This window comes from Bacillus rossius (assembly GCF_032445375.1).
Source record: "Bacillus rossius redtenbacheri isolate Brsri chromosome 4 unlocalized genomic scaffold, Brsri_v3 Brsri_v3_scf4_2, whole genome shotgun sequence".
Taxonomy (NCBI): Eukaryota; Metazoa; Arthropoda; class Insecta; order Phasmatodea; family Bacillidae; genus Bacillus; species Bacillus rossius.
Genome location: NW_026962011.1, coordinates 6,682,171 through 6,689,724, shown reverse-complemented (window position 1 = coordinate 6,689,724; position 7,554 = coordinate 6,682,171). Strand labels below are relative to the sequence as shown.

The window sequence follows — 7,554 nt, the reverse complement described above, 5'->3', positions numbered from 1 at the left end:
TACATAAAGAATGTACCCTCTCTTGCCTGTGCATGTTGGTTTTTAAACAACCATCAGGTTACTTTAAAAACTTAATTACTTCCATTTATATTCAGCCTTTTGAAACTCCCCTTAGGGCAAGAGAGATGAACAATTTTAACTTAAAATAATCACCTTTACAGACTGCTTTATTTGTATATTTTTTAATGTTGCTGAGTTAAATAATGTTTACCAAGTACAGTGTTAAACTGCAATTAATTTTTCATTCACATTTTGTCCAATAGAGTATACGTTGGTGCTATGGGACTACATCGAAATTAAATACACAAAATATATACTTAAAAAATTATATTAACATATTTAAGTCAAATTTAAGTTATAAAAGTAAGCAAACGTACTTTTTTAAAATTCATATTTTTTACCTTTACAATAGTTGGGAAAATTTTTGGGACTATCCTAGATCACGATACCATAATACTGATGATGTCTCCAATATGGCCTCGCTTATGTCATTACCACCCATACTTTCTTACGGGACAAGCGCAGGGATATAGGGGTTTTGAGTGGGGAACAATAAACACACTTTTTTCTCGCTTTTCATTTTTTAAATATAATTTTCCGATATCGTAAAATAGAATATAATCCCCTCCGCCCTATACTAATTTGCGATACTGATTTTTCATTATCAATAAAATTATTTCTGTAGATGTTACAACTTATGGCGGTATCAGAAAAGTAACATTGTTCCCTATTTATTATAAAAATTGATATGACTGAAAAATAAATAGTGCATGAAAGTGGTAAATTGTGTGGAATAAAATACCGGTATCACATTATAGAGCTGACCAGGTGGAACTGTATTCTAGTTTACGATACTGATAAAATAATATATTGATAAGTCTTACTTTCAAAAAATTAAACACTGGTACCGCAAAATATAATTGACCGGAGGGGACTGTGTTTTAGTTCACATTACCAATAAAATATTGTATCAAAACGTCTCACTTTCAATGGGCTAAATTAAATACCAGTATCACAAAATAGAGTGGACCAGTTGGGACTGTACCTACCTACTCTACTTCATGATACTGAAAAATATATTACCAAGATAATTAACTTTTTTACCGGTATCATGAAATAGAGTATACCGGATGCAACTGTATTCTACTTCATAATACCGATAAAAATACTATCTAGAATTTTCATTTAAGTAATTATTTAAATATGAGTATCGCAAAAGAGACTAAATGAGAAGGGCCTATTTTCTATTTCATGATACCACAAAATTTCAATCACAAAAAGTCTTATTTTATACAAATGAAATATGGCTATTGTAAAACTAACTAGACCTTGTAGAATTTTAGTCTCATTTACGATACCTTCCACCTATAATTTACTAAAATGATAAATGCAAAAGTTTTTTACTAGCCGTACCTACCTGCAACACACCTTTCGCTTTTTTTTTATCACGTCAACAATTGTACAACCAAACTACAGGAAAATGAGCGATTTTGTCATTAACTAATAACTTTTATGATTTACCTAACCAAAGCAACTATTTCACCTAACATCTAAATGTAACATATACAGCACACCTATCACCTAACACATCAATTGATATTCACATAAAAAATTCAAAAGCCATAAAAAAAAACACCTTTCTTAGCATTATGGCAATAATCATTTTGTGTCAATATTTTTTCTGGTAGATATTAAATTTAATCCAAAAACTATTTGCTATTCCTTCTTTTCATTTCTTCAATAGGTACCGTGAAACACGAACCGTCACTTCCATGGTCTCAACCACACATTCTCTCTCTACACTGTACTGTTATATTGATACTGTATAAATAAACACGACTTTCCTCTTCCCCGCCATTTCTACACTCATTACCCCATTTATCCAACAAATTTTTTTATTATATACTTAATGCTTACTTATTTGTTCAATTTATAATGATATTCAATTCAACTTACTAATTTACTCTTCCTCGTATAAATGACCATTACTATCGTTCCAAAACTCACACTATCATTATCTTTTTTTCCATGGTGCTATTTTGTCTTTCACTGTTGCCAATACTACATACTATATTTTACTTCATTCCACCATTCAGTAATTATCATTGGCCAACTTCCATGACGTAATTCTTTTTCCCTACTTTTTTTTACACTTTTTCAGCACTTGGCTGGTATTGAGATCTGGTATTAAGCCAAATTTTTTCATACAGTTTCTTACAGTTATTATTGTTCCTAACAAAAATTTTTTAGGTCCTCTACATTTTCACTCTATTGAAAAAAATCATTCAACCCAATAATATAAACGGTCAGTAAGGAAATTAAAAAGTTAACTGTGAAATATTGATTAGCCTAGTAATTTTATTGCTTTATTAAGTTAAGATGGTAGATTGCGCAACATCATGTACTTTACTTAACAATTATTAAATACCTCATTCCACTTTCAATGACCAAAGATGGTGATAAAGAAAAATAAGATCAAAAAATTCAAGCATTGGTATTTTTGGGTTTACCATTAATGTTGCTTGATAAAACCTCAAAATAGTTTTTTTTATTCCAAAGTAAGATACTGAAATTCATAAACAATTTCGCACACAAACATCCATGCCGTCTGTACCCAAGATTTGAACAAGAAACCTATTTGCACAATACAAAATTTATGCACACCAAAACAATTTCTGATAAGCAAACGTTTACTATTTCAAATTGTTGGGTCATCTTTTTTTACAACTGCATATTTCAACATTACACATAGGTCTATGTACTTCAATCCAAATACCGGTACTTACTTAGCCTATACTTAGCTTATAATCAGAAAGTGGTATTGCACTACACTATTGTATGGCATATGTTAGATGTTTTCTTAGATCTGATGTGAATATTAACAAAAATGCCCATTAACTCGGTTTTATGACACTCTTCTATAGAATTTGGGAAGAACTTGTTAGAAGTACTTATTAAAATTCTTTAATCCCCTTTTACTATTATGTTTTTACCTAATTTTGCTATCATTAGTAGACTTTCTCTGTTTCATGTCCTTTCAATTATGTATTTGACCAAACCAATCCAGTTTAAATGGTGAATCATAAGTGAGCAGTATTATATTGTTGCGGGGGGGGGGGGGGGGAAAGAGAATCGTAATTCTTAACACACTCGCTTTGCCTCAATTTACGAAAGGCATTAATCACAATTCCTCTTAAATTACTAACATACGTTAATGTACCTAGGATCGAAGTGAATAGGTTCGTCATCCCGTACAGGATGTCTGGTGAGATATCAACTAAAGGAGATTTTGAAAAATACTTTAATACTAAATTAAAATGATTTTATTTGTTTAACTTAAAGAAGCAAAATCAGTCTTAAATAACATTTACAAAGCAGGATTAAAATTTATAACAACAGTCTCTTCAGTACCATTACTTAACTACTTAACGACCATACAAGAGAGGGAGAGAACTTCACTAAGCTTTACCCTAATCATTCTGAATACATCTTAATTTATAATTAAAATTAAAACAAAGATAAAGCAATACTCACATTTTCCAATAAGCATTTCTTGATCGATTACTTTAAAAACTAACGTAGGGGCCTCTCCTGCCCTTAAAACTTGATCGAACATTACATTTCCAAAACTCTGACTATAACGACTCGTGACCCCTGACGAGAGACATAGCCCCCACCAGAGTGAGCTTAATGACAATTACATTATAAACTAACTTTAATTACATTACGAACTAAACGACTCGTTACCACAGGTGAGTGCCATAGCCTCCGCCTGAGTGAGCTCAGAGAGAACCCTCACTTGCGCTTAAATTCGCCCGCACCGCCACGCCTAGCATAACAAACGCTCGTTATTGAAGCCAAATTTACTAAACAACTCACTAGAACATCTGGGAAGGCTACCCCCCTCTACCCCGACGTGCAGCGCGCCCTAGTAACTGCGGCCCGTGGCTGCGCCAGCGCGCGGCCGAACTAACAACAAACAAAAATCTGCAAGCCCGCAGCGCGCCGTGCCGGCCCCGTGCCCCAATTACATGGTCACGCCACTTGCGCTGACGAGTGAACAGAGCAGCCAGCCCAGAGTCCCATCAGTAAAGTCCCTAAATTTGATTTCAAAAACCCTTCAAAATTTCTAATTGCGACAATATTATGATAAACAATCTCATTACTTTACAGCTGACCAGATAAAACCAACTTCCACTGATGAAAGTGCACAATTAGTCATGAATCTTCAAAATAATTATACTTGGCTAAAAGCCACAATGCAAAAATATCACCATTGATACTCAAAAAAATATGTAAGAAAGATTGAGATTTTTACTTTCACACGTATGTTTCTCTCATTCGCAAAATACTTTTAAAAGTAGATAACTTACACATTGCAAGGTTTTACCAATATTCATCATAACATATGTCATAACATGCCTATATTCATCATAACATAGGCTATATCAAAGCTTGGCCACAAAATAACTACAAGTTTGTTGGTTTCTGCCAAGTATTGTAATTGTAGAATTTATTGATTACATTACTATAATAATTTCAATCACTAGCTAAGTTTAAAGGAGGTTACAAGATAAACTAAAGTTTTACATTTAATGTTAATGTAACAAGCTGTCGACGAGAAGAAAAGAAACCAGAGCGCTGTGCGTGTTCTACAAGCGGAGTTATAGAGGGCCTATGTTCCTTGGCTTGGCGGCATGTCATCATCAATGGCACATCTCTGCACTGCCAGTGGCATCCACTACATTGCATCTACCATACAGCACATTTGCCACGGCTCTGTGTAGAAACCTAAGTATAATTTCAGTGAAAATTAACATGGGAAATGTGCATCCATGTGAGATTAGAGTCAGAAGCAGACGAGTACCTAAACAACATATTTAATGATCTACCTAGATTTGTGCAATATGTCCATCCCCAACCAATCACAAGCCTGATTTGATTTTTTTTAAATATTCAAAATGTCATTATTTCTCTTTCAGCCAAATTATTGAAATATTGGGACCATTCTATGATGATTTAGTAAGAAACACAACACTTTAAAATTTAAAAAAAAAGTATAACCTAAATTGCAGTTCTTGGCTGTTGCTAGCTGAATTTTACGAAGAGTATTTTTTGTTTGTATATACTTAGTTTTGAGATCACCATTAAAATGTGTGACCTTATAAAAAATTTATCATCATCATGAACAAGGCCTTTTTAATGTAGGTTTCACTTCACATACAGAACTGCCACATTTTGAACAGAATACTAAGTTTGTTTTACTCACCAACTCTTTTGCTCCCTAGGAGTTGTAAGAGTTTGGAGGAAATGAACCTAGGTCAAAAATAGTTGGTAACACTCATATAGGTGAAGAGAACGACTTGAGATTATTTGATTTAAACTTGGCACAAAAGCAGGCATTTTGAAAAATACAATTGTGAATTAAGATTCATCTGAAGGTAAAACTGCTTTGGCAACATCTAATTAATAGCATGCCAAAAATTATAGGAGCCTTAATGAAATTAAGTGTTATGTACGAGTATTCAAACATAAAATTAGAAATAAGCATAAACTTCACATAACCTTTAGTAATTAAAGAAATACACGTTAACAAAAATCCTTTATTCAAAATACCATCATATGTGTATAGATATATGATCCTCATTGTTATATATAAGATAATGTCCTAAAAGCACAACACTCTGAACATTACGAACAACACAGAAGTAAGACGATTGCACCAACACACCCAGCAGACTTCTTGCCCTCACAACTAGTCCTCAAGAGCAGGAGCATCGAGGGCATGACAGACTGATCTGAGAGCATCTTGTCCCCTCGAGTAGAATGACTACATGCATTACTGTTTCTGGCAAGTAAAACACACACGGGCAACCCGACAGTTAAAAAAGAGACTGCAAGTAAATCAAATCCACAAACAACTGTAACAAGCTCTACCACAAAACAAAGAAAAAACATGCTGGCAAATATACAAAATATACATTCCTAGGTGTCATTAAAAAATTAATTTTTTCCTAAGTTTGAATCAACCCCCCTCCCCCCCTCCTCATAGTTCCACATTTCCCATCACATCCATTCACATCTGAAATTTTCATCTAGTTAACTATCCTGAGTAAATCTGTCCGTGTGAAAGAGGCGTTGTAACCCCTCATTATAGTCGCTCAAATGATATTTCTGTGACATTAGTTACCCATCTCATTCTGATTTCACTTATTCCTAGAATATTCCTTTTCTTTATAAGTCAAAAGTATTTCATCAGCTGTAGGCCAGAGGTGAAGCGTTCATGGAAGCTGTGGAAGCGACGCTTTCCTTCCATTAACCAGTGTCCAGTGCATAATATAAATAGATTTCATTTTTATATTAGTTGTAAAATGTAATCAGCAACAAAAATAATCACGGCAGTGTAGATGCGTGTCACACATTAACGCTATGAGCAGTCCGCCCACATAAAGCACACGTGGCTGGACTGGTGTGTCCATCTAGGAAGAATATAAGGAACTATGAACTAGACTTGTGGGGGTGCCATTGGCCTGGAAGCGACTTCGCATGCAGCTTCCAGTTGCCCAAAAACGGTTTAAGAACCGCGTGTAAAATCTAAAGGAGAAAACATTATGCATATCTTTTAATGTAAACTAATGAATATTGAGTGTCTTAAAATATGCTTAAACATTTTCTTTTGTTAAAGTAAACAGCAATATTCTATAAGTAAACCGTAAACTTTTCCTTTAACATACAAGAAATGCCTATGTAGCGTGGTGCACTATACCACGAGCGGGAAGCGGCTGTAAAGAATGCTTCCACGCCAGAATAATGGGAAGTAATGAGGTTTCTCAGCCTGGATTTTATGGTAATGCTAGTTTTGTTGGATTCAGAGCAATTGTGTATCAGTAATTGTAACTATTATAGAAAAAAAAACTAATAAACAGTAGTGCTTTCAGTTTTTAACAAAAAAAAAACATATCTTCAGTGGCAAGCCTAAACATCCTTTAGCTGTAGAGACAAAAATAAAAGCATTCAATCTGCATTTTTGTCCACATACTTACAAAAATATATCCTGGATATTTGACTCCAAGAAACTGACAAAACGTTTTTGTTGGCCTTGCTTACTTTTTTCAAAATCAAGCGAGGCTTTTGTGATTTAAATTGTCTTCAGAAAGGAGAAAAACTGCATAAATTGTCCCACAGCCACATTGTGTGTTTTAAAGAGCTGATACAGCTCGGTAAAACACGTAGGTATTGAATTTGCAGTTAGCAGCCAGTATCGACTAAGCACTAAGATCTATACCTAATGAGAAAGTAAGGAAAAACATACGGATCATGAGCCATCTTATAAGAGTAACTTATTTTTTTCAGCTAAACAAGAATTGGCTTTTTGTGGTCATGAGTATACTTTGACACTTGTTAAGGGTAATTGTATAGAATTTCTTAATGAATTGACTGAATATGATAATGAACAAAAAAATTCAACTTCAGAACTCAATTCTTTTCATACAGGTATAAATGCTTCATTATAATATATATATATATATATATATATATGTGTGTGTGTGTGTG

The 7,554-nt window shown here is 33.8% G+C and overlaps 1 protein-coding gene across 16 annotated transcripts in view; it reads left to right on the top strand.

Annotated features, from left to right (window-relative positions):
• LOC134542455 (DNA-binding protein Ewg-like) overlaps positions 1 to 7,554 on the top strand; it is an 88,794-nt gene that overhangs the window by 1,015 nt on the left and 80,225 nt on the right. The gene's annotated exons all lie outside the window — the stretch shown is intronic.